The sequence below is a fragment of the Letharia columbiana genome (genome assembly GCF_014066305.1).
Source record: "Letharia columbiana isolate WasteWater2 chromosome Unknown Sc0000002_s0, whole genome shotgun sequence".
Lineage (NCBI taxonomy): Eukaryota > Fungi > Ascomycota > Lecanoromycetes > Lecanorales > Parmeliaceae > Letharia > Letharia columbiana.
The window spans coordinates 1,776,133-1,787,053 of NW_023501038.1; positions in this window are offsets into that span (position 1 = coordinate 1,776,133).

Consider the following 10,921-nt stretch of genomic DNA (forward strand, 5'->3'; position numbering starts at 1 on the left):
GCGTTTATAGAGTTAAGAGTAGAGAGCTATAATTTAATTTTAATACTTAATAATTAAGATAAAGAAAGCTTTACTTTTAAAAAAGTAAAATAAAAGAGAGAAAGAGAAGTTAATAAAGAAAGAAGAAGAGAAGTTATCGAAGAGAGAGAAGGCTAATCTATTATTATTAATAGAATTTTAATAAAAAGACTTTAAATATATATCGAAGCTTCTATTATTCGCTAAGCGATTTTCTTCTTTATTTTAATAATCTAAATATATATAAAAGAGTTAATTTTATTAATCTAAATTCGTTAATATAAGAAATATATTTTTATATATCTTATAGATTTTTTATATTAAGAAGCGTTTTATAGCGTTATTAATATTAAATAATATATAATATAATAAAAATTAAGCGAATTTTAATATTAGCTTTATAAGTAGAGATAAATAATAAATATATTATAATAAGTATATTATAATAAATCTATAGTTTTTTATATTATCTTATTATAAGTAATAATAAATATATAACTTTATAAGAGTTTAATCTTAAATAATAATTATATAATTAGAGATTTTCTAATAATATATATAATATTAAGTTATAATTTATCGAGTTAATAGAATATATAATTATCTTCTTATTAAGATCTATAATAACTCGATTATTATTTAATTATAATAATTATTATAATAGAGTTAACTTTCGAGATATATTAATAATTTAAGTTATTATCTTTAATACTTAAATATTATCTTATAATTTAAAAATAATTATAAGATATATATTATAAGTAATAGCGAGAGTATAAGATATATAATAAATTTATTATAATAGATTTATTAGAAAGAAAAGAATAAGCGTTAAAACGCGATAATAAAAATAATAATAATTAATTTTATTTAAGCGAGCTAGTTAAGATATAAGACTTTTCGCGTTAAAGCTATATATAATATAATTATAATTATTATTCTTCTTTAAACTTTCTTCTATTATAGTCTTATAATCTTCTATCTCTTTTAATTATAATAATTTCTTCTCTTTAAATTATAATAAAATTAGATCTTAATTTATTAAGATTTATTTTCTAATCTCGATTATTAGAAAAGCTAGCGCCTCTATATTTATAAATCTAATTATAAAATATTATTAAGCGTTATAATCTTTTATATATATTAAAATCTTATAGATAAAGATTTCTTAAAGTTTAATAGTTAGCTTTCTAAAATAATATATCTTAATTAGATCTTAATTAATTAAGAGCTAATCTTATTAATTATATATATAAAGATTTAAATTAAATATTTTATCTTATTCTTCTTAGAAGGAGTAAATAAAGTAATATACTTAGTTATATTATATTATTATATTTTTATTAATCTTACTCTATTTATAGAAAGCGAAATAACTCGCTAATTATTAAGCTATTATTTTAAATATAATCTATATTTATAATCTATCTTTAATAAGTTAAAGTATTATATTTATATTTAAAACTCGCGTATAAATATAATTTTATTTTATTCTTAGATTTTATTTAAATTCTAGATCTCTTATTTCTTCTTTTATTTATTCTTTAATCTTTTCTTTAATATCTTAAACTCTTAATAATAATATTATTACTTATTCTAAAATATTAACTTCTTAAACTTCTTCTAGATCTATATCTTCTCTATTTTAATATATATTAAATAATAAAATAAATAAGAGATATTAATTTTTATATTTAAGTATCTTTTAATATATAAAAAATACTTAAACTTCTTATATATAAAATAGTAAATTATTATATATAATCTTTTATTATTAATTATCTTCTTAATATAGAAGTAATATTCGTTATCTTTTATCTTATCTATTATTTATTAATAATATATATCTCTTATATAGATTAATTATCTTATCGCTAGCGAATAAATTATTTATTTTTATTTTTAAGAAAGTAAATAAAGTTAAAGAAAGAGAGTTTAAAGAGTTAAGAATAGAGAGTTATAATTTAATTTTAACGCTTAGTAATTATAAAAGCGAAGTAAAATAAAAGAAAGAAAGAGAAGTTAACGAAGAAAGAGTCTTATCTATTATTTATTAGCGATATATATCTCTTATATAAATTAATTATCTTATCGCTAGCGAATAAATTATTTATTTTTATTTTTAAGAGAGTAAATAAAGTTAAAGAGAGAAAGTTTAAAGAGTTAAGAGTAAGAAGTTATTATTTAATTTTAATATTTAATAATTATAAAAGCGAAGCGAAATAAGAGAGAAGAAGAGAAGTTAATAAAGAAAGAGAAAGAGGAATTATCGAAGAGAGAGAAGGCTAATATATTATCGCTAATAGAATTTTAATAAGAAGATTTTAAATATATATTAAAGCTTCTATTATTTATAAAGCGATTTTCTTCTTTATTTTAATAATCTAGATATATATAAAAGAGTTAATTTTATTAATCGAAATTCGTTAATATAAAAAGTATATTCTTATATATCTCGCGATATTTTATAATAAAAAGTATTTTATAACGCTATTAATATTAAATAATATATAATATAATAAAAATTAAGCGAATTTTAATTATAAGAAATATATTATAATAAATCTATTATAATAAATCTATTAAAAAGAAAAGAATAAGCGTTAAAATATAATAATAAAAATAATAATAATTAGCTTTATTTAAATAAACTAGTTAAAGCGTAAGACTCTTTATACTAAAGCTATATATAGTATAATTATAACTATTATTCTTTTTTAAGCTTTCTTCTATTATAGTTTTATAATCTTTTATCTCTTTTAACTATAGTAATATAATTTCTTCTCTTTTAATTATAATAAAATTAGATCTTAATTTATTAAGATTTATTTTTTAATCTTAATTATTAGAAAAGCTAGCGCTTACGCTAGAAGCTTAATAATCTTAATAATATAATATTTCTTAACTTTAATTACTTTATAGTAATTATCTTTACTTTTAATTTTTTTATTTATATATATTAATAGATTTTTTTATTTATATATATTAATAAATTTTCTTATACGCTACTTCTTTATAAATTTTAAGTATTATAATCTTTTAATTATTACTTTAATTATAGTAATTTCTTAATTAATAATCTTAGCTATATATCTTAATTATATAAATTTATATTTATTATTAATCTAACTCGAATTAATATAATTTAAACTCTATAAGTTATCTATAATTATATTAATAAAAAGAGATTATTTAATTAAGATATCGAGTATAGAGCTAATTATATTCTAATATTTATTTAAAAGATTATTATAAATCTAAAGAAAGTAAAGATAGATATTAAGAAAGTAAAGATAGAGATTAAGAATATAAAGATAGAGATTAAAAAGATTATTAAAGAGTTAAAGTTAGCTATTAATAATAATATTAATATATTTCTTACTATTAAAAATTCTAAATTTAATAAAAAAGATAAAGCTTTTAATTAGAAGTTTTATAAAAGTAATAAGAATTTTATTTTATTAAGCGAGACGACTAGTTAAATAATATTAAATTTTAAAATTACTTAATTTAATAATAATCGCGAGATATAAAGACTTAACTTCGAGTTAGAATAAATAATTATTAGCGATTATAAAGTAGAGAAATATAAATTTAAGAAACGCGAGAAACGCGTAATTAAGAAACGCGTATTTAATATTAAAATAATCTCGATATCTCTACTTATTATCTTCTACTCTATATAAATCTCGATTAATATATATATATTTAGATAATATCTAAAAAGCGTAAGATAATTATTACGCTTATATTAATAATTTTATTTAAATAAGTTTATATTAGCTTTCGCTATTACGATATTCTAAATAATTTATTTATTTAAAATTATACGCTAATCTAATCTTAAATTAAGATTTTTTAATATTTTAGAATAATATTATTTAAAAATAATCTTATTTATATTTAATAAATTCTTCTCTTAATATAGAGCGCTCTCTTCTATTATATATTCGCTTTTAATAAAATATTAATTAAGTTATAGAAGATCGTTAATTAGTATTATATTATTTTTAGCGAATTTACTTAAACTATAGACGTTAAGTATATTAGATTATTTAATTTAGTAAAATTTATATTACTTATAATAGAGATTAAGAAGATTTTAATTAATAATCGCGATATCGAAGTTATTAGCTATATTAAGAAGATCTATAAAGAGTATTAATTAAGAGTAAAGAAGAGAAGCTTAGATCTTATCGCTTAGTATATTATTTATTCTCTTTTTAATTATATATCTAAGTATCTTAATTAGACTATAAAATATAAGAGAATAATAAAGAAGAAGTATATTAAAGACGTATTAAGGGAACTTTCGTAAGTCTTTAAATATATAATCTTCTTTCTTCTTTCTTCGAGTTCTCTCTTCTTATAAATATAAAAAACTTAAATAATTATTTAAATTCTATATTAATACTTTTTTAGCTACTTAAAAGCTTATAATTAGAGAATCTACGTAAATTTAATTACTTATTAATTAATAGTAATTAAGAATATAAAGATTTTTCTTATAGTATTTAATATATATATTATAGAGATATTAAAGCGCGATATAATATCTTAGATTTCTCTTATAAAGATTAATATAATAAATCTAAAGAATATAACTTTTAAGAAGCTTTTTACTTTCTTTAAATTATTAACTCTATAATCTCTAAATTAAGTATTTTTTAAAGCGAGCGACGTTATTAAGAATAAGAATATAAATAAAAAGAATATGAATAAAGAGAATATGAATACGAATAGAGAGAATATAAATAAAAAGAATATGAATAGAGAGAATATAAATAGAGAGAATATGAATAGAGATAAGTAGTTAAATAAAGTAGATAAGAATAGAAGTATTAGATTAGATTAGAAAATAAAGAAATAAAGATTATACTATTATAAGCGAAAACGATAATCTTAATTAAATAAGATTTAATAATCTAATAATCTTATAATAGAGGAAAATATACTTTTATCTATAAATCGATAATTTATACTTTTAATTACATCTTATTAGCGTTATTAAATAAATCTTAATTAATTAAAACTTAATACTAGTAATATATACTTTTAAATCTCTAATTAATTTACGATTTATAGACTCTTCTATATACTCTATAATAGCGAATTTATATAGAATCTTATATATATAAATAACTCGTATCTAAGAACTAGTTTATTATATATATAAAGATAAATCTATTATCTTATACGTAATATTTTTATACTTTAACTAAAAGCGTAATATTATATTTAAATCTCTTTCTATCTTTTAACTCTCTTTCGACCTATCTATTATTTATTAGTTATTCTTATAATATATTACTTTTAACCCTTCGCTAATTATTCTTATCGCTAGACTCTATTAACTATTTTCTCTTTGCGTTTATCGACTTCGCTTTATTATTTCGATTAAAAATATATTTAAAAAGCGTTAATATTACTTTTAACCTTTCGCTATTATCTTATCGCTAGACTCTATTAACTATTTTCTCTTCGCGTTTATTAACTTCGCTATTTTAATTAAAGATATATTTAAAAAGCGTTAATATTATTTTTAACTCTTCGTTATTATTCTATCGCTAGATTTTATTAACTATTTTCTCTTTATATTTATTAACTTCGCTATCTTAATTAAAAATATATTTAAAAAAGATTAACTCTCTCTTCTATTAAGTACTTATTTAATATAAATATATTAACGCTAGATATCTTAATCGAGTATATTAATAATTTATATAGAGTTCTTATCTTTATATTAGATAGAAGAAGACTATATTTTATTATACTCTATATCTTATATATAAACTTAAAATTCTATTATTAATACTAGTTAGTAAAGTCAATAATTAGATAATAATAAATATCTATATCTACGATAGATAACTACGATTTATATTTAATTATATATTAAAACTTATATATAGACTTAATATTCTCTTTCTAATATTAATTAATAAGATCGATAAATAAGTAATAATAATAACTTATATCTATAAGTAACGCCGATCGCCTTTCGATATTATTATCTATCTCTCTTTTAATTAAAGAAGTAATCTAATTATTTAGCTTATTCTCGATTTATAAGAAGCTCTATATAATATATTAGCTTTAGCGTTATCGAATCTCGCTATATAGATATATAATTTCTATTATTAGCGTATTTATAGAGTTATTAAACTCTATTAAATAATCTCAATACTTTAATTACGCTTTTAATTCGCTCTTATATAAATTAAGTATTATCTATTAACTATATTAGTTTATAAATAATTATAATTAATTATTATTTATATTTAAGTCGTCGAGCTTATAATCTTTTTAAATATTTATAAATATATATATATCCGCGTGCGGGATATATTAATCTTCTTACTAAATTATCTTTAAATTAACTATCTATCTATAAGCTCTTTTAGATCTATATATAGTTAAGATTATAATTAAAAATAAATTTATAACTAGAATTAGATATCGATATTTATTATTCTATTCGAACGTTTAAATATAATCTACTTCGCTTTAGAATATATTTATCTTTATTATAAACTCTTTTAAGATTAAGTTTAATACGCGTAATAATAATATATAAGTATTATTAATAGTAAGTTAGCGTATATTAGATCTCTCTATATAAAGATAAATATTAAAATCTTTAATAGCGTCTCTAATTTAATTTATTAATTATTATTATAATACTATATTATTAATTAGAGTATTATATAGATTAATATCGACGATAGAGAGCTTAATATATATTTTAATAAAATCGCGTTTTATTAATAGCGCTTATTATTTTAACTATCTAGAATATATAATAAAGCCGCTTAATAATATAAGTTATAGAAATAAGAGTTTAATTATATATATTCTACGTAGACTACGTTTTATTAACTATTATATATTATAAGATTTATTATCTTATCTATTCTATAGCTCGTAGATCTTTTATCTATTATTTATCTAACTTATACTTCTATAACTCTATTATTTATATTATCTTCTTAAGAAGCTTCTCTATAATTAAGATTAATATAAATTAGAGAATAATAGATAACTCTTATTCGATAATTAGTCTTACTTACTTACTTTTTATATAAACTATATAAAATAATTTTATTATTATACGCGATATATTTAACTTAACTTTATAATACGTAATAGAATAAGATAATTATTTTTACGAATTCTCTATGATTATAATTAGTCTAGATTTATATAATAATAAATAATTATAAAAGAATTAGTCTCTAACTTATTATAAGATAATTTTATTATATTACTTATAACATTTATAACTTTAATTAAAAGTATAAAATTATTTATATAAGCCTTTTTTTTTAAATAACTCTTTTAAGAATATCTCGCTACTCGAGGGAGATACTTATTTTCTCTTATCGATATATCGAGACGCTAGCTTTCGAGCGATCTACTAAAAAGCTTTATTCTCCTTCTTATTCTTATAGAAATTTAAGTCTTTATTATTATTTCCCTTCCTCTTTATATCTTATATATTCTTCTTTCTCTTTATATCTTATATACTCTTATTAATTAATAAACTCGTAGTCTTTTTATATTATTTCTTCTTTTACTTCTCGCTACTTTTATATCTTAATCGCTCGCTTTAATACTTTATCTTATTTATAAGATAATTAAGAATCTTTAAAGATATCTTAAATTTATTAATAACTTCTACGCTAGCGAAGCGATTAATAAATATCTTATTATTTATCTACTCTACTTTATTATTATCCTCTTTCTTTATATTCTTCTCTCTCTTATAATTTTATACTTATTTATATTACGCGAAAAGTCTCTTATTATAATATTAATTAATAATCGAAATTTTATATTCTAATTTATATCTATTATCGACTTCTTTAGATATTAATATTTATAAGTAATTAGAAAAGATTATATATATATTCTATCGCCGCGCGAATAATACTATTTACGTCGAAGAATTAAAGATTATAAATATCTAATAATAATCTAATTTATAATATTATCTATTAAATTTCTTTAGAGAAAAGCTATACTTATAATAATATTTAAATATAAATTTTCTAAGATATAGAGAGTAAGTTAAGAATAATAATAAATAATTATCTAGTATAACGCTAAAGCGTTAGATCTAGATCTTAATCTTATAAAACTTAATAAGTTAATCTTATTTTCTAATATATTTTAAATAAAAATCTTATATTCTTCGCGATTAAGCTAATCGTTAATAATATATCTATTATAACTCGATTTATATAGTCTTATTAACGCTTTTATTAATAATATTTTATATATTATAATTAATATTATAAACGTTTTATCGAATATCGCGAATTCGCCGTTACTTTTAATATCTATATATTAAATTCGCTAGTTAATTAATTATCTTAATAATATTAATAAAATTAATATCGCTATTAACGCTATTATTAAAGTCTATTAAGTAAAGATTAATATATTTATATATAGCTTATAGCTAAGTTATTAGATATAATTTATAAACTTTTTATATTTTATCTAATATTAATCTACGCTATAGATTATTAATTATATTAATATCTTAAGTTAACTTTAGAATATTAATAATATACTATAAAATCTTTATTATATCTTTTAGAAAAAGAATATATCTTTATAACTTAAAGATAGTATTAAAGTCTTATAATATATAACGAAGTATAAATAGCGAATACTAGAAGAACTTTAGACTCGAAGATATATAAAGAATATATAGATATTCCTTAAGAAATAAGATTATTAAATAAATATATATTATCTAAAATATACTATCGATTAGTTATAAAGATAAATTAAAAGAGTAAATATATATATCGTAATATATTACTATACGTATACTCTTTATAAGATATATACGCGAATATAGAAAAAGTATTTAATCTCGTTTATAATTTATATATTATAATTATATAAGAATACGCTATACTTAAAGTTTTAGAATTTAGATATAAAATCGATTCGCGTTAAGATAACCTTCGCGTTAGAGTAGCTTTATATTAAGTATAGCGTATTCTTATATAATTAAATCTTATATAATTTTTATTTATTCTTTTATATTATACGTTCTACTATTTATAATAATAGAAACTATAAGAATTATAAATTAGTAAGTTTATTCTAAGATTATAGCGTTCGTAGTTATTTAATTAATTATTTTATTATTATACGATATACGATAGTAAGAATATAGATAACTATAGCGAGTATTATTTATATAGCTACTATATTAATAGTAAACTCTTTATTTAAATTATTCTCTTTTAGAGCTATATTATTATTCTCTCTCTTATTTATATCTATATATATTATATATAGCTTTATTTTTACTTTAAAGTATATCGCTTAGATATTAAAAGTTTTTCTAGCGCTAAAAAGTCTTTCTAAGTTATTTATATATTTAGAAAGATCTTAACTATCTCTATATTAAATATATTTAATTATATATCTATATATCTATATATCTATATAACTACTTATATATACGTTATTTCTATATAATCGTACTATTTACGAGTACTAAGTTATCTCTTATATCGATTTTCTCTTATCTCGAATAATCGCGGCTTAAAGTATATAAGTAAAAAGTAAAGTAAAAAATATATAGAAAGTACTTTTTAAGATATATATATATTATTAGCCTTCTATTTAATAATCTTTTACGACTATAAATCTTATATAGATATTATTTATTACTCTTATACGATCGAAATATAGTCGAGAAATAAAATAATTCTTCTTCTTTACTCTTATTAAAAGTAATATCTATATTATCTCGATTCGATAATTAAATCTCTAAAATCGAAGATATAATATTATTATCTAATGATATTAGATTTAATAGCCTCTATATAATAATATCTATATTCTTCTTAATCTCTTAAATTCGCCGCTAGTCTTCGCTTTTAATATTTTTAATATCTATACTTATAGTTAATTCGATCTTTATTAATATAATTAATTATAGTAAGCTTAATCGACTACGCTTTAAGATCTTTATCTTTAAAAATTAAATATTTTAATCTTCGATTAAGGGGTTTAATATAAATTTAAGAATATTATAATATAATATTACGATCTCTAAAATACTAAAGATAATATAATATATTATCTTTATAAGACTTATTCTTAACTATATCGAGCTTTAAAAGCTATTATTACGTTTTTAGTATAGATAATAAAAAGATAGATTTATAGAAGTCTATAGAAAAGATATCTATTAATTAGAAATTTACTTCGATAAGAGAATAAAGATATTAGGCGTAAATACTTTCTATAAGATAAAATAGATCTTATCTATCGTAATCGAGTTTTATAGCTTATTTTAAGCTCGACGTAAATTATTATTAATAATATCTTTCTCTTTTATCGTCGTCTATTTAATATTAAAGTCTTATATTATATAAAGATAGTAGACTTTAATAAGAGTTATAATCTTATATTCTTAAGAGATCGTTAGATTTAAGACTTATATTCGCTTATATATATTAAAATTAAGAATTTCGATATCTTATAATATCTTCTTATATTTCTAATATTACTTTATATCGAATAGATATCGCTTAAAGATAGTATTTAGTTTCTTAATACGCGTTTAATATTATTATTATAGAGACTCGATTTACTTCTTTAATAATCGCTATTAATTTTTTAATAAGAGCTATATTATCGATAAATAATACTTTAATACTCTTTTCTTCTTTAGATATAATTAAATTCGCTTTATTAGATTATATAATTAATTAGCGCTTAATCTTTTAAATACTCGATAGAAATATATAATTTAATTATTAATTAAGTCGACCGTCTTTATCGATATATTTATTATTCTATCTTTATCTTATCTTTAAATAGTTAACTTTTTTTTTATCTATCTATATTCTTTTTTTTAATTAATTAT